The 20696-nt window shown below is 45.0% G+C and overlaps 1 long non-coding RNA gene across 1 annotated transcript; it reads right to left on the bottom strand.

The window, feature by feature from the left end:
- Nucleotides 1–12116: 12116 nt before the first annotated feature.
- LOC121101730 lies at nt 12117–20487 on the bottom strand. The gene is made up of 2 exons (XR_005833745.1): nt 20375–20487; nt 12117–12846 (listed from the first exon to the last, which is right to left on the bottom strand). It is a non-coding gene; the product is annotated as an uncharacterized LOC121101730 (long non-coding RNA).
- Between the last annotated feature and the right edge of the window lie 209 nt (nt 20488–20696).

Here is a 20696-nt window from a genome sequence, read left to right on the forward strand (position 1 = left end):
TCTCATTTCATTTTTACCATGATCCCAGAAGATAAGAATTCAAACCCCGCATTTGACAGATGAGGACAGCCAGAAGTCAAGCGGCAGCCGGCACCCTGGACCTAGTTGGAGACATTGCCTAGGTGCTCACTTGGGTCTTTCTAACTCTTTTCAAAGAAAGATAGCAGCTACCCCCAGGGACTGACCTGGGTGTTTGAAATCTTGTCCATCTGTGCCTGAGAGTGTTCATAAAATTTTGGTTGAGCCCATTAAATTTCTGAACAGACTTCTTCCCAGTTGATTATTAATTCTTTAAATGTTTCCCCTACTTTAAAAGGATGACAGGTTCGTTAAGCTATGAGACAGTATCCACTCATTAATGTGCGCTAAATTGCCATGCAATTTCTATAGAATTAAATTACATATTCACTGAATAAGCAAATAATTCATCAAGACTAATGTTACTTCCGTGAATGCCAAAGTACGATTTGGGCCATTTACTTATCAAATGCTGATTTTTAAAAACTCACAACGAAATAATAAATAAATCATCAACTCGAAGTTTAATTTGGTATTCTGGCTCAATCAGGAAAATATGCAGAGTACTGGGTAACCCTTCTTGGTGTCTGAATAAGGCGGAACTCAGAAATATGAGCCCATCCATTTTCATTCAGCTGTGTGATTACCTGCTAAGGCTAAGGGCTAAAATACACACAGCACAAAAACTCACACACACACAGCCAAGCGTGGATATCTACGCTACTTGACGGGACCATACGCAAGCTCAGTAAAAATAATTAAAGCAAAGTTAGTTCTTTTATAGGCTCTGCCTGACTCTGAGCTCCAGCAGACTGAGATAAGATACAGGGTCACTTTTCTGCTCTAGAGCTCCCGAAGTTTGGTCGCTAAACCAGAAGCATCAGCATCACCTGGGAAACTGCTAGAAATATAAATCTCAGGTCCCACCCCACACCTGCTGACTCAGAAACTCTGGGGGCGGAGTGATTCCTCTAGGTGTTTCTGATACAGCTAAAGTCGGAACCACTAGTTTAGATGTATAAAATGCCAAAAGAACTTGAGATTTTCCCTTGTATAGTCTCGGGTTTGAATCCCGATGGTTAAATACCAGTGGTTTGATCCTAGCCTCTGAACCTAAAGCTTTAGCCTTTATTTATTTATTTATTTATTTATTTATTTATTTATTTATAAAAAGGGGGCGGGAGGAGGGTAAAGGATGAATGCCAGCTCCTTCCTGAAGTTGTTACTGGGTTCACAGAGACAATGTGGGTCGGGCCGGCACAGGGAACAGCACACACTGGGGAGTATCCTATGGTTAGTTGGCTTCTCCCTTGTACCAGATGGTCTCTCGTGGAAACCACATCATTCCTTTTCCTTCTAAGTTCTGCTCCACATTGCACAAGAGAAGCAGGGCTCCTTTCCCCCATATACCCCCCCCCTTCCACCCCATGGTTCCCAGAGAGAGCTGACCAATGAGAGGGCCGGGCTAGATCTGAAGGACCCAGGAGAGGAGGGGCCCTTTGCTTTGGAGGCTGTAGCAGCCAGGCCTGAGAGATTCACAGCAGCCTCCCAGAGGGTTCCTGAGAACCACCGCTTTCCTGCCATCATCTGAGGACTAGGGTGGGAGCTTCCCAGACATTCTTGCACCGCGGAGTTCATGAGAACCCGTTTGGATGCTTCAGGCTGAGACTGGCCATGATGATGTCCCCTGATGTCCTCTCCCCCAGCTATTCCAATAATCCTATATGCCCCCTCATGCCTTTCGGGGGAAAGCTATCCCTGAAAGCTACAGAGCTTGCGTCCTACCAACTAGACCCCCACTTCTACACATCTATTTACCTCCTTTCCCTGGAAAAAAAAAAAAAAAACCTGTATTTCCTTGCTAACCAGCAGGATTTCACTTCCTTCAGAGCTGGAAGGATCTCCTGATTATTTAGGCACCCAACCTATATGTGCAGCTCCCCACACATGGACTTTTTTCGAAGAACCCAGTATGTTCACTGTCACAAGACATTCGTACTCCTGGCCTCTGTTTGGTATCTTAAAATAACTGCATAGAGATTTTCAACACTTCTCAGTGTGACTCTGCTTCATTGCAAGCCCCCTGCCCCCATGGAAACCAATCATCATTCTTTATGCAAATCAATGGGGAAATATGATTCAATTAACAGAAACTGACTTAACAGCCAACGTGCACTGGCTTGTTTTTTATTTTACTTTTAATGTTTTTATAATGTCATAATAAGCCATTTTTCTCCCCTCTTCCAGAAAACGGTTCTAAATATAAGAGGCAACATAATAATGAAACCTCAAAGAGGTACAGCACTTACAGCACTTCAAAGCCCTGTGATAGTTTCTCTCTGGTCAACAGATACTCTCAGACTCACACAGAGAAAGAGTTTGCAGCACGGAGAGGTCACGCGTGTCACACCGGCTCACGCAGATCGTTAGAGGAAGTGTGATAACTGGTACTTCAGTTCCCCAACGCCCCAGCTCAGGTCCTCCTTGTGTGGAAATAAGTCTGTGACTAGATGCTAAATAAATTATCTGGTCCTTAGTAATACATTCCTTATTAGCAGAATGAGGTCAGAATTGCAGAAGTGACTCTCTCTCTCTCTCTCTGAGAAGAGACTTTTTTGGAATTTTACTCATGCAAATCTGAACAGAAGTTTGAGTTCTTTGGCTAAGAGATATTTCCCAGAACATGGGCAGGTTTCCAGACTTCTGTTGTATAATGAATATTCCTACTGTTTTGAACTCCTCGGTTTTCCAAGGCCATGGCTACCCAATCTGACTGTGGTAGGGATATCATTACACTAAATCAATTAAGTTCTGTAATGCAGAACTTTCCCCAAAACCAATTCACAGAGATGGTATCCTTGAGGGTAGGAAGGAGGAAAATGTCCTAACAGAGTCATGGGTCCCATTGATTTTCAAGTTGGATACAGAAAATATAACTGGAGGTTAAAAAAAAAAAAAAAGGAGATTGAAGTATATTCTAGAATGAGGTCTTTGAACAGGATGCAAAAGAAAATCAGAATAAGTGGCAAAGATCTGTATATAAATTGCTTAAATCTCTCATACAAAATTGAGCATAGAGGGGCGCCTGGGTGGCTCAGTCAGTTAAGCGTCTGCCTTCAGCTCAAGTCATGATCCCAGGGTCCTGGGATCGAGCCCCGCTTCGGGCTCCCCTGCTCAGCGAGGAGTCTGCCCCTCCCCCTGCTCATGCTCTCTCTCTCTTGCTTGCTCATGCTCACTCTCGAATAAATAAATAAAATCTTTTTTTAAAAATTTTTGAGCATATAAAAAGGATCAGAGCCACCCAAACCAGAGCTTTTCTCTTCTGGAGGGAATTGGGACCTCCGGGTCACCCTACTCATCCAGACCTAAAATAGTCCCACAATCTCTCTCCCAGAGGTGACAAAGGGAGCTATTCCCACACTGAAAGGGAGGTTTGCATTACTGTAGGAGTTATCCGTTTCTGCATGTCCCATCACCCCAAAGCTCAGCGGCTCAAGACAGCAATAATGATTGGTGATTTCTCATGGTTCTGTGTGTGAGGAACTCAGAGCAGCCCAGCTGGCCAGCTCTGGCTCGGGCTCTCAGACGCTGCAGTCAAATGTCATCCAGGGCTGCGTCATCCGAGGTTTGGCCTGGGGCTGGAGGGTCCCCTGCAAGGTGCCTCCTTCACATGGCAGGCGAGTCAGTGCTGGCTTCTGGACAATTCTTTCCTATGATGTCATCTCCAAAGGGCTTCTTGAGTCCCAGAGAGAGAAAATCAAGGGACCAAAGCCAAAGCTCTAGTATCCTTGATGAGCTACCATCAGAAGTCACCAACTGTCACTTCTGTGGTATTCTACCGGTCACGCAGATCAGCCCTGATTCTGTAGGGGACAGCGTCAAAATCAAGAGGCCAGGGTCATCAGGAGCCATCCTGAAGGCCCGTAGTACAAGGTATTCTGCACACTGCATGTGACTTATGCTGAGAAGTCTAAAGGGAAAAGGCTCACTGAAGCAGCCGAGTCAGCAAATGTGGGACGAAGGATGTGGGTTTCCCATGGACCAGACGTGGCCTCTCCACAATAGCCCTTCTGTGCAGTCATCTCGGATGGGAAGCATGGCGAATATAACAGGCCAGAGGCAGGGTCGGCTTCATGCAATCATGCAGGGCCTTGCTCCCTGAAGGGCCCTACCCTTGGGTTTAATGCTCTGCTACAGTCATCTTGAAATTCTTACTAATTTTTGTGCAAGGAGCCCGATGTTTTCATTTTGCACTGGGTCCCATGAATTTTGTAGCCAGTCCTGGCTCGAGGCAAAGGAAGAAGGTAGCCATCCGTGGAAATAAAGATGCCATTGCCCAGGCCAGGAAGTGTAGATGAGACATTCCCAGGGGCCGGGCTCCCTGAGGAACCCAGGAAAGCACCTACAAAAGGCTCAGCTCGAAACGTCTGAGAAACCTGAAAAGGTGTCTAATGGCTAGATTTCTATTTTAGCCTGCGGTCCTCCAAAATGCACAGCTTAAGACAAGGGCTTCCGTGAAGGTGGTGTGTTATGGGCCACGGCCACTAGGCACAGGACGGGGAGTCCAGGAATTGTCCAACAGGGCAGGGGGGAGGGGTTCCCCTGGCATCCAGCAGGGTGACATCAAGGCAGCCTGGGGCAGAAAGCAAAGAATACGGAGTTGCTCCTGCTTGAACTGACTGCTGAAGCAAGAGGTGGAGTGAGACATTGGGCTCGCACAGCTGGGCGGCGTGCAGGCCAGTGTCACCCCTCTCCCTCCTTCCCTGAACTCCACCCTGAAGGCTCAGAAGCCCAGAGATGTGGGGCTAGGTGGGATGGGAAGAACCAGCGAAGGACAGAAGGAGCCTACCCTATCCCCTCCCCACCTGCAGACTTCCCTCCTGAGCCGGAGGAAGACAAAAGCCTCCACCTTAATTTAAAGTGGTATTAGATGAGATATTTTAATTCCTCCATTGAGACGCTGTTTGCTGATAAAATGAAGAAGGACCAGAACAATCCTGGGGCCACCCTACATTTTCTTCCAGGGCCAGGAGGATTAATAGGCCCCCGGAGTGGACTTAACGGGAAGGGATGGCGGGCCAGATTTAACTCCTGTATGATTACCTCCCACGGGTCTTGCTTGCTCACCCTAACAGAATACATTAGAAGTATCCAGAATGCACTGGGGGAGAACAAGAAGATCACGGGAAGAAGGAAGCAATGTGTTGTTATATGAATCCCCTTTATACCACTGAGATAGAGCCGGAACCCACGTCCACTTTACACCTTTCTGCTTTCTCATGCGCAGTTCATCTTGCCTGAAATCCCCTCCTCCACCATCAGACTCACCCCCCTCTGTCACGTGTCAGCTCGGGGGTCCCCTCCTCAGATTACGGACAGTTGATTATTATCATCATATCAATTTTTTTTCCACCTGATACCAGAGTATCCATGGAAATTTAAAAATCAGAGCAAACATGACATAAATGAAAGGGCCTTAAGGAGGAACGATAGACATTTTAAAAGGGAGAGGCAATCCAACAGACTCCAGAATGTTGAGTTACCGACAGGGCTACGATGAGCTCCAACTTTGGCCCCAAACCCAGCAGCCGCTGATACAGAAAAGGGCCCCGGATCCTGTCCTGGTCAAGGCGAAAATGAGCCACTTCTCAGGAAAAAGCCGAGTTTTTCCTGGTTCTGAAGCCCGACGAACACTTGTTCCAGGGTCATTCCCGAGAGGACACCCAGGGTCCACACACTGAGTAACGTCTGCATTTTTGTGATGTCCCTCCACCCGTGACAAGAGCACCACAGCCAGGAAAGAATCGCCAAGGCCTTGATTGGTCGCCGACACCCTCGGGCCACCCTGCACGCTGGTTCTCGGCCCCCTTCTCGCACTTTGCATTTTGCGTTAGAACATTTTCTACGTGGGTCTTTTTCCCTTTTCGTTTGAGTGAATCGAGGGCTAAGAAGTGTGTCCCACACGGCTACACAGTTTCCTCAGTGTGTCTCCTGGGAGCAGACATTTTCTACATCCACGGGAGCCTGACAGGTGGAGGCTCTTGTACTGTGGGAGGCCACGTACGGGGCAGGGGACAGCCGAGCGGGTGTCAGTCTGGAGCTCTTGAGAAACGGATCACAAAGTAACCAGATCGAATGGCCTCTGAGGTGCGAGGAGCCAGGTGGGACCGAATTCTCTGCGTGAAGGAATCCAAACACGTAGTACAGAGATCATGGCTGCCAAATGTCTCAGAAGTGTGTCAACACCCATGTTGGCTAATTCTCCCACCCATTTCTCCATGGGGATGATGGATAAAATTCTTTCAAAATAAAATCATCCTTTGTGTTCATCTTGAGGCAACAGAGAAGGAAAAATGACCCCGAAGTCAGCATCCTTCTTTATGTTGAGTGGAGCTGTCTAACACCGCGGTTAGGATAGATGGTATCTGACCTCCCTTTCTTCCATGGTCATTAACTGAACACTGCTGTGCTTGGTACAGAAGATGAAACGGTGAACAAGACAGAGTTTTTGTCCCCAAAGAACTTATTGTCTATTTGAATCTTTTTAGCAATGAGCTGGGTTTCTTTAAATCCCAGGTATTTATTTTGTTTAAAAGAAGAAGAAGAATACTTATTATACACTGTAGTCAAAATCCACACCAAGACTTATCCCACTACCTTCTCACCAGAGAGACCTGTCTGAGTAAAAACCAGAGATGGTATGAATTCTCAAGATGGGGACAAGCCCACCTGCAACTTTGTTAACCCTAGCTACGAGGCTCCCTGCGCAAAACTTATATTTTCCAGAAGCTCTATGGAATAAGCCCAGAGTGCCCCTCCTGGGTGATCATGTTCTGGGAACCCCTGAGATGTAGAATGATATGGAACAAGGAACAAGTGATAACAGATTCCTCATACTTGCCTTGAATTAGAGAAAAACCAAATCCCTTGCTCTCCTCACTCAGACGGGACAGAAATCTTTTCCACGGTGCCACAGTGTGATTTCTTTATCATGAGTCCAAAGGTGGTATGCACATTTTTCACAGAGAAAGCTGGCAAACATACCCATTTCAACACAAATGTGTTTTATTTAATACACACTATACAGAACCCCAAAACAAACCTGAATGCGTTGTTTTTTTGTTTTTTTGGTTTTTTTTTTAATTGCTGGACTGGTTTAGAATGTTCTGAGAACCAAAGCGACTACCCCCATTCCGGAGCACTGGAGAAAAGGCTGTTGGACAAGGTCTCATTTCTCACCAGTGGTGTCTGAACGACATATCTTGCTATGAACATAATTTGAGAAGAGTGGCTCCCTTCTAAACCACTATTTTTGGTTCCCTCAAAAAAAAAATATTTCTTTCAGCCTTTAATTTCTCGGCTGTGGTCTCTAATCTGAGGACCATATCCCTTCTGAAGATTCGGGCAGTTCTGTGGAGCCATATTTAAATTGAGTCAATGAAAAACTAACTCCCTTTAATAAAAGTGGCATTGTTTCTGTAGTCAGGTAATTCCAAGTGGGCTCACTTTTTACTTTCCATGGGAATAGTCCTTGAGGAAGAAAGAGGCTTTGTTGAGTTTTGTTTTGTTTTGAGAACAGTCAATTGGTTCTTTCTACCCTTCCTTCTGGGCGCCAATCTCTCCGAGGAAAACCACAAAGTTCAAGCAGACGTAATGAAAAAGGAAAGAAAAGAAAGAATCTGCACATAAACTCAATTTATCACCATATGGGGTCATTTTGTGTCATTCTTGTCCCCCCCCACCACCCCTGCACACGGAGGACCCCCGCCTGAAACTCTCTTTGGTACATACCCCACTTCTGCTTTGGAGGAGCATGGGGTGAGACCTTGTTATAAATGTCCTGTTCTTGAGGAATCCGGCTGTCTGAGTTTCTGCTTAAGTGACTTCTCACCTTCAAACCCACTGAAGTTGTCCTTGTTTGGCTTCTGATAAATGACTGAGATTTTAATTGTTCTCAATTGGTCTGTTTATCAGTGTGACTGTTCCAGTTTTCTTCAAGACAAATGATTAGGCGCTCCAGGCTTTATCAGTGTGTTTAAGTATGTTCCACAGGTGTGGACTCAACTTTGCCCTCGGCTTCCAGCCGCCATTTCCTTTTCCTACTGGGGTGTAAGTAGTGTGAATACACACACACACACACACAAATCTGCTCTGTGTTATTTTAGAAAGTTGATTCTTTCTCAGCGACACCAGAGCAACCACAAAAGCATCCAAGTTCTCTTCAAAAAAGAAGAATATTCTGTATTTGAGTAAGGGTTGAGAAAGCGGGGGAAAAAAGAAACAAATGAAGAAAGCAGAGTGATAGGAAGACCTAAGGGATCTCAGTGGGTAAGAAAGAGCAAGATTAAAATACACTAAGTGCCTTCGGTGGGCTCTTATATTTTCCACTGCACTCCTTCGGACAACTCTGGCAGACACGGACCACAATGATCTTTCGTACAGAGAGGACATTGAAGCTGGGAAAGAGGAGTCGCTTGCTGAAAGTTATACAAGCAGTAAGTGATGGGCCTCCCAAAAGCCCAATCATTTTCAACTTTTTATCACTGAAATAGCTGGGGTTCAGCGAGGTAAAGTAACTTGCCCAGGGTTACCAGGAAATCGGTAGTGGAGCTGGGATTCAAGCCAAGGCTATTGCTTCGAAGTAATTCTTCAAGGCAAAGCCTGCACACCAGGAATTGGAAGGGGGATCAGTATATATGACAAGACGATCTTGTTCAAATACATCTCAGGCAGCAACCATCCTACGAGTCTACTGGAGGAGAAATGCAGACTTTTGTCAGTTGGGATAGGCTAAGTTATGCTGCAGTAATAAATAAACCCGGAGATCTCAGCGGCTTAACATAAAAAACATTTGATTCTTACTCAGCGGCCACTGCCTGTGAAGCAAGTCTTTGCAGCTCTCTTTGGTGACTCCGGGATCCAAGCTTCTTCCATCCTGTGATTTCACTATCTTGATAAAGGTTCCACGATCACCCCCACAAGAAAGAGAGAGAAAGTTGAGGGCACACTGCTCTTAATTGCTTGGACTTGGGAGTCACAGAAATCACTGCCTCTCACAGTCCATTGGTCAGAATCAATCACTGGCCCCTACCTTCCTGCAAGGGAAGAAGGGAGGCTGGGTCACAATGAAAGCCCCTGGGCACCTCTGCAACATGTCTCACCTTTCCCTTGCATCACACGTGAATGTTGAGTATCTCTGTAAAAAATGAGCACAATTGAATTCCCTGATAGCTCTGCTGAAAGCATAATGGCAAAATGCTTGGCACAACAAAGTAGCATCCTCCATAAGCTGAGTGATGATGGTGATCTCTAGAAGCTCTAGCCATCCTGAGAAATCTGGAGATCACATCACAGCCCTCACTGCATATACTCAAGGAAATGCAGAGAGCCCTGCCCCCTCTGCTTTTGAGAAGAGCTGAGGACCCGTACCTTTTCAACCCCATTGTGACTCATTATTCTCAGACCAAAGGGATGGTCTAAAGTCCGCAGCTTTAAAACAAACTGAATGTTTAACATGTAAGTAATAAATAACATGCAGTGATAAATAAACTGAAATCTCAGTGGCTTAACATAAGAGACATTTGATTCCCACAGGATCCTGATTCCCACAGGAAGGACCTTCGGGTGAGCTTACGCTGTTCGGTGAGATTTGCCAGGGGAAGGCGAGCTCTCGTTAAAAAGCCACTGAACTCAAGCTTCCTGGGAAGCCGTCAGTGAGAGGGATCTGAGGTTCATCCTCAGCCTTCATTTCTTTACTCATCCCATATATCTACACCACGCCATGATCTAAAGAAGTGAAGGAGTAATAGCACCTTTTCTTTTTTGAAAGTGAAGGAAACCCAACTCAAACTAGCTTAAGGAAAGGAAGGGGATGTTTTGGCTCATGTAACCAAAAACTGCCACGTGGGGAGAGTCTGCCCAAGAATGAAGCCAACAGGGAGGAAAGCTGATCTAAGAGAAGGGGATATCGGGGTGCCTAGGTTGCTCATTCAGTTAGGTGTCCAACTCTTGATGTCGGCTCAGGTCATGATCTTGGGGTTGTGAGATCAAGCCCTGTACCAGGCTCCGCATTCAGCAGGGAATCTGAATCCCTCTGCCCCTCCTCCGGGAGGGGCATGCTCATGCTCGCTCTCTCTCTCAAATAAATAAATAAATCTTTAAAATAATAACCATAAGAGGAGATGTCAATTCTGATGAGTCAACCAAACTCCTTGATCCAGTTGTACCTGAAAAAAAAGAAACAAACCCATGTGGTTGGGTAAGCAAGAAATGTTGCTTTTAAAAATGTGCTGTATATTCTATTGTTTGATTAGGCTCCTCTGATATCAGTTTCTATTGTTCACAAGTGAAAGAGCTCCAGCCAATAAATGTTGAAGTATTGGGCTCATTTTGCAGGCCATGGGGAGCCATAGAAGGATAGGATTTTGGACAAGACAGGAACACAGTCAAGTTTTCCTATGAAAAAAATCCCTGACCTTGGTCTCATGGTCCTTCATGAATCAGTATTCACTGTTGTTCTATAGATATTTGTTAAATGCCTACTAAATATTGGGCTCTGACTTATGGGTTCAATATAGAAGTGAAAAGGACAGACAAGCCTCTGCCATTGCAAAGTTTATATTCTAATAGGGAAACAGACAACAAACACACAGATAAGATGACCGATCTTCAGTCAAAGGGCAAAGTTTGATGAGTATTGCTTTAATTCCAGGGTAGTCTCAATTCTGGAGAGATGAATTGGTCTCATATCCTGACCCTGGAGGAAGATCGGTTTCTGGGGAGATGATGTTCCAACCTCCTACCTGAGATAGTGAGATAGTGAATTTGTTTTCGCCTTTGAGCTCTGCCAGCCATTCCTTCTCATTATCCAAGAGAGCAGTGGGACACAACAGAAAGAACCCCAGGCCAGAACTTCATGGACCTGGCTGGATTGGAGTCCCAGCTCTGCCCCAGTAAGCCATCCCTCTACTGTCCTCGTTTCATAGTTTAACAATAGAATGAACTGGGAGAGCCTGGCCAGCTTAGTCAGGAGACCATGCAACCCTTGATCTCGGGTTCATGAGGCTGAGCCCCACGTGTGGTATAGAGTTTGCTTAAATTTAAAAAAAAAATTTTTTTAAATAAAATAAAAACAACAGAATGAACTGGGCAAGACAACGCCTATGTTCTGCGACTCCAAGAGCAATGTAAGCCATTCCCTCGTAGAGGTCTATCACAATTCCTGGTTCATGGTACACACACACTAAATATTTGCTGAATGGGGGCGCCTGGGTGGCACAGCGGTTAAGCGTCTGCCTTCGGCTCAGGGTGTGATCCCGGCGTTATGGGATCGAGCCCCACATTAGGCTCCTCCAACTAGGAGCCTGCTTCTTCCTCTCCCACTCCCCCTGCTTGTGTTCCCTCTCTCGCTGGCTGTCTCTATCTCTGTCAAATAAATAAATAAAATCTTTTAAAAAATAAATAAATAAATAAATAAATAAATAAATAAATAAATAAATAAAATATTTGCTGAATTAATTCTTAACTGACTGAGATGCTTAGGAAGATTACAATTTAATACCTCCAACATGAGAACATGGATAGCAGGGAAAACTAAAGTTATATACTTCTCTTCAAATTCTTTAACTGCTTGGTTAATTGTGTATCTCTCTCCTGGCAAATTTCCGCAGAGGTGTCTGGTTTGTGGCTGGGGCGCAGGGCCCAGAGGAGACTCTGGCATGCAGACGGTGCGGCACGAAAGGGAGGCATGTGTGAATTAATACTCTCGGAGTTTACAACGTGAGCCAAGGAAGGTTTTCAAAGGCAACAGCATTTGACCAGACCCTAAAAAGATTCTTAGAATTTCAAAAGTGACATTAGAACTCTGCTTACGCAGATCAATGTCCAGTGCAACGTTACAATGGATTGTTGACCAAAAGACTAAAGTTGGAAAACAGTCCAGGAAATAACTTGGAAAAGCCAAATTCAGAGGCGTGAATGCAATGAGGAAGTAGTATATAGCAGCTATCTACTGGGCAAACCACTCCAAAATGCAGTGTCTTAAAAATAAAAAAAATAAAAAAATAAAAAAAGAGTAACTTGACAATGGAGAAAACTGGAAAACACTGTTCTAACATCACCAAATGACGTCAGGTGGATCTCACGTCCCCCCTGACATGATGTGATAAGAAGGACTCTTCACTTCACATCTGTGATCTTTCTTTCCCAAACGTGAAAACTCCAGCCTAATCGTGAAAAAAAATCAGGCAAACCCAAGGTGAAAGGCATGCTACAACATACCAGCCAGTCCTCCTACAGCTGTCAAAGTCACGAAAACAAGGAAGACTGAGAAACTCTCACAGATCCGAGGAGATGGAGGAAAGACAATAGCTAAATGCATTGTGGCATCTTGGATTGGATCCTGAAATAGAACGAAGGCATTATTCCAAATAATACCAGCAGGTTAGTTCCATAATACACCAATGCTGGTTTATTAGTTTTGACAAAGAAATGTGCACCACAATAGTATCAGATGATAATGTGAAAGGAAATTGAAACTGGGTGATGGAGATATCCAACGCTTTCACAAACTTCGAATTATTCCAAAAAAACTTGGAGTGCTGTACATTAGCTCACAACTGTGTGGGGTAGGAGGTTCAGGCTGGACTCTGCTGGGTGGTTCTAGTCTGGGCTGGGCTCACGCATGCATCTGCAGTCCGCTGTACGTCGAGCTAGTTCTGTCTCTAGGACATGGCTGGCCTTGGGCTGGGGCACCTTGACTCTGCTTCACCTCATCTCTCTTCCTCCAACATTCCAGCCTGTTTGTCTGCATGGCAGCTGGGTGGGTTTCTAAGAAAGAGCAAAAAAACACATAAAGCTTCTTGAGACCTAGACTTGGAACTGGGACACCATCCACTCTGTCTGATTTTAACGGCCAAAGCAGGTCACCAGACCAGCCCAGATCCATGGGAGAAGAAACAGGTATGGTCGCCTATGGAAGGACTGCAGAGGCATCTTGCAGGAGGGTATGAATTCTTGCCACTTCTGCAGTCTTCATGTAGTGTCCTTAATCCCATTCTTCCTGAACCTTCCAGCAGTTGTGAATGCCCCAGAGAAGTTCAGTGAAACAGATTCTTGCCATCCGTTGACAGCCACTGGCAGGGAGAGCTCGGGGTGGGGAGGTTGAGCCCCAGTAACTCCCCTTAGGACTCCCAGGATCCGAGAAGGTCACAGACATAGGTCTGAATCCCAGCTCCTCCACTTATGAGCTCTGTTGTCTTTGCCAAATTTTACCTCCCTGCACCTCAATGTCTTCCTTTACAAATGGGGAGAAGAATAAGAACATTAGAGCATTGTTATAAGGATAGGACGTGTGTAAGGCAGTGCCTGGGCTCCCCTTTCCACTGCCCAGCCTACACCTCACTGTCGGAGAATGAAAACACTATGGTGTGACGTCACTGAGACGTCACAGCTCTGTTAGAAAGGGCAACCCGAGCAGCTTCCAGTCCCTTGAAGGACCAGACCATCCTCTGTAGAGTCGGAATGGGACAACAGCTAACGAGGCACCAGACTTCAGGCTGCACTTCTCTTTTCTTTCTTTTTTTCTAAAGATTTCTTTATTTGAGAGAGAGAGAGACAGCAGGGGAAGGGGCAGGGGGGAGGGAAAGGGACAAGCAGACTGGTGCTGAGCACAGAGCCCCACCTGGTGCTCCTTCTCACAACCCTGAGATCATGACCTGAGCCAAAATCAAAAGTCAGATGCTTAACCGACTGGGCCACTCAGGTGCCCCTCTTTTCTTTCTTAAGATACCAGTTTGGGGGGTGAGCCAGGCATGGAGAGCTTGGGGTCCCATAGCCATGGTGGGAGAGAACAGAGATTAGAACCAAGCCCACACTGGCAACTACAGCATATTGTCCCCATCCCTAGCTACGTTATCCTCCACCACCCAGCCCCCCACTTAATAACGGGCTCAATTCCGAACACTGTATTGTCTTCGATTGAGACTGAGGTGCCCCAGGGACAAACTCTGAGCAGCATTTGGTCACCAAGATTCTAAATTAAAAACTCCGACTACCCTTCACCCTCCCCAGTGGAACTATTTCCAACACTATTATTCCAACCCCCTTTCCCCAAGAACTACGGCTATTTAGAAGCCAAGCATTAGGGAGTAAGATAATGAGACTTCAAAATTGCCAACATTATTCAACCCCAAAACTCAAATAGAAGCATTCACAGCTTCCCATCCTTCCCCCTGATAGCCGGAGTCTCCAATTCACCACTGAGGAGCCCAGAGAGGTGTGAAGATGCAAAACCCTACACTTCCGGAACTGGAAAGGGGTCCAAAGCTTTTAATTGCACAGATGTGGCATGTGAAGCCCAGAGACACAGTGACGTGTCCACAGCGCTAACTGGAAACATAACTCCAAAGTGGTTCTCTGCCCAGGATTGCATTTGACAAGGACATTGTGAAGCAGCAGGACACATTCGCCTGTTTTTACAGAAGAGAGGCTGAGGTAGCAGATCCAGGGCACCCAGAGTGTCTGGACAAAACTGGGGGTAGGACCGCCTTTTGACTCCTAGTGCGTCCCATCAGCGACCAAGACTTGTCTAGTCCCACTTTGACTCTTAAGTGTGTATCTTTAAGTCAATCGTGACGTTCCAGACCTCAGCCTTCTCATGTGTGAAATGTACATAGGGATGATCATAGCACAGGGCTGCTGAAAAACTTAAAATGAAATCATAGCAATCATGCTCCTTGATATTTATCCAAAACAACTGAAAGCTTACATCCCCACAAAAACCTACACACAGATTTTTTTAGCAGGTTCTCTTCATAGTTGTCAAAACTGGGAAGCAACAAAATGTCCTGTAGATAAATTGATAGATAGACTGCCGTCCATCCAGACAATGGAATATTACTCGGGGCTAAAAAGAAATGAGCTAGCAAGCCATGAAAAGACATGGAGGAAGATTACATGCATGGCATTGAGTGAAAGACATCGCTTGGAAAAGGCTACATGCTGTATGATTCCAACCATATGACATTCTGGGTAAAGCAAAACCATGAAGATAGTAAAAATATCAATGTTTCTGGACAGGGGTTGGGGTGGTGGTGAGGGAAGGACAAATAGATAATACAGAGTTTCTTTTTTTTTTTTTTAATGTTTTTTTATTATATTATGTTTGTCACCATACAGTACATCCCCGGTTTCTGATGTAAAGTTCGATGATTCATTAGTTGTGTATAACACCCAGTGCACCATGCAATACGTGCCCTCCTTACTACCCATCACCGGTCTATCCCATTCCCCCACCCCCCTCCCCTCTGAAGTCCTCAGTTTGTTTCTCATAGTCCATAGTCTCTCATGTTTCATTCCCCCTTCTGATTAGCCCCCCTTTCTTTATCCCTTTCTTCCCCTACCGATCTTCCTAGTTCTTATGTTCCATAGATGAGAGAAATCATATGATAATTGTCTTATCCCTTTCTTCCCCTACTGATCATTCTAGTTCTTATGTTCCATAGATGAGAGAAATCATATGATAGTTGTCTTTCTCTGCTTGACTTATTTCACTTAGCATTATCTCCTCCAGTGCCGTCCATGTTGCAGCAAATGTTGAGAACTCGTTCTTTCTGATAGCTGAGTAATATTCCATTGTATATATGGACCACAACTTCTTAATCCAGTCATCTGTTGAAGGGCATCTCGGCTCCTTCCACGATTTAGCTATTGTGGACATTGCTGCTATGAACATTGGGGTGCATATGGCCCTTCTCTTCACTACATCTGTATCTTTGGGGTAAACACCCAGTAGTGCAATGGCTGGGTCATAGGGTAGCTTAATTTTTAACTTTTTAAGAGACCTCCACACTGTTTTCCAGAGTGGCTGTACCAACTTGCATTCCCACCAACAATGTAGGAGGGATCCCCTTTCTCCACATCCTCTCCAGCAATCGTTGTTTCTTGCCTTGTCTATTTTTGCCATTCTAACTGGCGTAAGGTGGTATCTCAGTGTGGTTTTGATTTGAATTTCCCTGATGGCTAATGATTTTGAACATTTTTTCATGTGTCTGTTAGCCATTTGTATGTCTTAATTGGAAAAGTGTCTGTTCATATCTTCTGCCCATTTTTTGATTTGTTTATTTGTTTCTCATGGATAATACAGAGTTTCTAAGGCTTTGAAAAACCTAGATGATACTATAATGATGGATACATGTCACTATGCATTTGTCCAAACCCTAGAAACTACAATGCCGAGAGTGAACGCTCAGGTAAACTGCGAACTTTGGGAGATCGTGATGTGTCAATGTAGGGTCCTCCTTGGTGGAAACTGTACCATTCTGGTAAGTGTTGTAGATCCTGGGGGAAGCTGTGCATGTGTGGGACAGGGAATATATGCAAAATCCCATCCTCTCAATGATGCTGTGAACATAAAATTGCTAACCTAAAAAAATGAAGTCTTCGGAAATATTGTTTAATTAAAAAATATTAATAAAATGAAATCATGGCGCATCAGGCTCTTGATTTAGAATTTAGAATGTGGCCAATGCTGCAGGAATCATTGCTGTTTATAAGACGATTTCAGTTCCAAAGCCCAATTTTAAAAAAAAAAAATTACTTGGTCCAAAGCCTTATTTGGAGTTTCAAAGGATTGTGATTGTCTCCCTGGGCTCCATTCAACTCTTTTCCTTTTTTTTTTTTTTTTTGTTAAATAAAAAAAGTGATTCAAAGTGTCGATTTAGAGACACAGAACTTTTGTTTGAGCTCTGATGTAATTTTTAGATGATTTATTCACAGCGGGTGATCTGCAAATTCAGGCACCTTGTTTGATGGCCTGAATTCTTTCCAATTCATTCAACTCAGCTTTAGCTGATTTTGCAGAGACAAGGTCTAACGGTGCATTCTATGACAGAGATCATTATTTTGGTTTTGCTTTTGCTTTTTCTTTTTTTTTTAAAGATTTTTTTAAGTAATCTCTACCCCCAATGTGGGACTTGAACTTAGAGATCAAGAGTCACGTGCTCGGGGCGCCTGGGTGGCACAGCGGTTAAGCGTCTGCCTTCGGCTCAGGGCGTGATCCCGGCGTTATGGGATCGAGCCCCACGTCAGGCTCTTCCGCTATGAGCCTGCCTCTTCCTCTCCCACTCCCCCTGCTTGTGTTCCCTCTCTCGCTGGCTGTCTCTATCTCTGTCAACTAAATAAATAAAATCTTAAAAATAAAAAAAAGAGTCACGTGCTCTACCAAGCGCCCCAGAGATCCCGATTTTGACCCTAAGTAATGGGGAAGCTCTAATTTTTCCCTTTTGTTTTATCTTGCTCATCCTTAGCAGCTCAAAGGAGCACAGCACACAACCCATGTCAAAAAAGCCGCAATCCTGGGCGCCTGGGCGGGGCGGGGCTCAGGCCATTAGGCAGCTGCCTTCGGCTCAGGTCATGATCCCAGGGTCCTGGGATTGAGCCCTGCGTCAGGGTCCCTGCTCAGCTGCTAGTCTGCTTCTCCCTTGCCCTCTGCCCCTCCCCTGCTTGTGCTCTCTCTCTCTCTCTCTCAAACAAATAATAAAATCTTTAAAAAAGAAAAGAAAAGAAAAGAAAAAAAAAGGATGGCCTGACTTCTGGGTGCTTCTGAGTCTGTGCTCTCAGTAGACCATGTGGCCACACCCCTTGTCCTGATCCATTTCTATGCTTGGGTCAGTTATGAAGTCCTATTGCTCAAACATTCTTACCCATCAACACATTTCAAGGCAAGGGACTTCGTAGCTAAAATCTTTGGCCTCAGGACTTTGTCTTATCCCCCTCCTGGGTCATCCTAGACATTTCCACTAACCCAATGAGTACAGGTGAGGCTCAGCAAACACCTCCTGAAAGAGAGGATAACTGCACGTTAACTGTGAGCATTGTCTGAGCACTTGTGATGTACCAGACAAAAGAAGCAGGTTGTATGCATGGTCTCGTTTATTCCCCCCAAGGACCCGATGACGTTTATACCGTTATTATCCCCATTTCAAAGCTGAAAGGACCTTGGCTCAGAGAGTCATCTGGATTTATAGAGCATGGACAGCAGGCTTGGAACCTAAGGGCCTCTGTTCTCTATCCATTTCCTGCTTCATGAGTTACGAGTGTGGGAACAAACAAGTAAACAGACTGTTAATAGGAATGTTCCATTTATTTCTTCAGGTCCTGACCCTCAAATGGCTACGTGGGGCTCTACTGGCCCTCCTTGACATCCATGTCTTCTGCTTACTTCAAATGCTGATTTCATAGACATCTTTCAGGAAGCCAAGCTTGGCTAACCCCATTTTCAATGAAAATTCAGGTTTTTTTAAAAGTCAGGGTGTCCACCCCTTGGGCCAGCTGGGTAGGCTCAGTTGGTTAAGCATCTGCCTTCAGCGTAAGTCATGATCTCAGGGCCCTGGGATCGAGCCCCTCGTCAGGGTCTGTGCTCAGCTGGGAGTCGGCTTGAGATTCTCTCCTTCTGCCCCTCCCACTCATACTTTCTCTCTCTCAAATAAATAAATAAATAATTTTTTAAAAGTCAGGATATCTACCGCAATGGACCGCATTTTTCCAGTGTCTATCCACTTAATCATAGTTCGTACCCTCCAATTTCACAGTCTCTATCCTGCCCTCTTCAGACTGCCTGTGTTTGAAGCTCTGCTCCACCCCTTCCTCAGTGTTTGACTGTAGACAGATTATTTAACCTCCTTGTGCTGTGGTGACCTCCTCTACAGGACGTAAGTACCAACGGTATCCGTCTGATGAGGTTACGGTGAGGACTCAGTGATTACGACGTGTTAAGTGCTCAGAGGAAAGTCAAAGGACAGAAATCTCTCCATCCCATCACGTGTCCCTGGGATCGCATTGGCATCTCATCTGGAGACAAGGGCCAACATCTCGAGGCCCTTTGTGAATGACAGAGGGAACCAAATGGCCCTCCTCCATCCCCCTTCTGCTCTCCCCCACCCGGCTCCCATATTGGGATTTCACACAGAAATGAACGATTCCACCGGTCAATTAAACTGAACTAAAATGCTTGAAAACGCTTCGCCTCCTGATGTTGGCCCAGCTTCCTCCAGTTCCAACCTTCTGCATCTTTAGCTCTGTCCTCTATGCTGGGAGCTGTCTCGGGCAGCTCTTACTGTCCACCTGCAGCGAGCAAATCTCTTTATTGCACGGCCAGGTGTAGCTCATTTGCAGGGGAGCAGCAGGCCTCTACGCTGATAAGGCAGAAGAAATGAGCTACGGAGTAAGAGTCCAGCCATATGTCCTTCTGCCTTATCAGCAAATCCCATTATCAGCACTTTTATTGAGGCTGTTCAGGCCACTTCATTCTCTTATCCTCACCAGCAAACGCTCTCGTTCAGTCTTTTTCAGGTCTCCTTCAGGAAACCACACCAATAATGTAGTATCTATTTTTTTTAATTGGCCTATCAGTTAAGATGCGCTTCCATTGTTTATGTAATTATTACATTTGTCCCCACTGTTCATCAAAGAAACGCCAAGCAAAGCTTTTTTTAGAAAGATAATAAACCCAGTGCTAACACTGTCATATGTGTTCGGGGCAGTCTAGTTCACTGTACCACCTCCCTGCAAGGGCTTTAGCAATGTGCATCAAGGGCCTTACAAATGCTTCGGACTCAATAATCCCACTGCTGAGGCTCTCCCCTAAGGAAATAATCCTACAGATGAAAGCTTTATGCCCCAAGATGTTCATGTCAGTGTTCTTTACCATAGCAAAGCAATGATAAAAATTTAAACATTTTTAAAGGGAATGGTTAAGGGAGCTATTTTATAATCACTTCCAAGAATATTTTTATAGCCACGTAAAATTATGGTTTCAGTTACACCACTGATTTTGTTAATACAGTGTTAAACTTTTTAAAAATGGAATACAAATGAACAGAAATAGCATAATTACAAGTGTACAGAACAAAAACCTTTTGTTTCAAAGAAAGACAAGAACATAGAAAGACACTAACCAATGGATGTGATTATGGTCCGTCCAGAGTACTACAAGGACAAACAAGCGCCCAGAATTGGACTGGACGGGGTCAGAGAAGCCTCTCAGAGACTCAAGAAGGTGATCAAAAGTTAGCCAGGGAAAGACGGCTCAAGGCAGAGGAACAGCACATGCAAAGGTCCTGAGAGAGGAAAAGCATGCTAAATAGGAATTACTGAAGCACAGACGGTCTTCTTTTGAGATTTACTCTCCTTTCCAGAACCAGGAACTAAAATTCCCTTTTGTATAATAAGGATTAATTTCATCCCCCCAAAAGAAAGCTTGCAACTGAAAGTCTGAGCTTGGCATGTGTTAGGAAACATGGTAATAATCGTACTTATCTGTCAAGGTTGTTGTGGTGCAAAGAATTAGTGCACTTACGTGCTTACAACAGCGCTGGCAAATGGCCAACACGCCCATGAAAAGATGCTCCGTGTTGCTGGCCACCAGGGAAATGCAAATCCAAACCACCATGAGATACCGCTGCACACCGCCAGCAGGACTATAATAAAAAAGGTAGATAAGAGCAAGTGTTGGCGAGACTGTGGAGAAACTGGAACCCTCGTGCACAGCTGGTGGGGTTCTAACATGGCTCCTCTGCTTCGGGACATGGTCTGGAAGTTCCCAGATGGTGAAACATAGAGTTACCCTGTGATCCAGAGTCTCCATTCTCATGTATATATTCTCATATACACGCGTAGAC

Source organism: Ursus maritimus, unplaced genomic scaffold, assembly GCF_017311325.1.
Source record: "Ursus maritimus isolate PB19 unplaced genomic scaffold, ASM1731132v1 scaffold_9, whole genome shotgun sequence".
NCBI classification, from domain to species: Eukaryota; Metazoa; Chordata; class Mammalia; order Carnivora; family Ursidae; genus Ursus; species Ursus maritimus.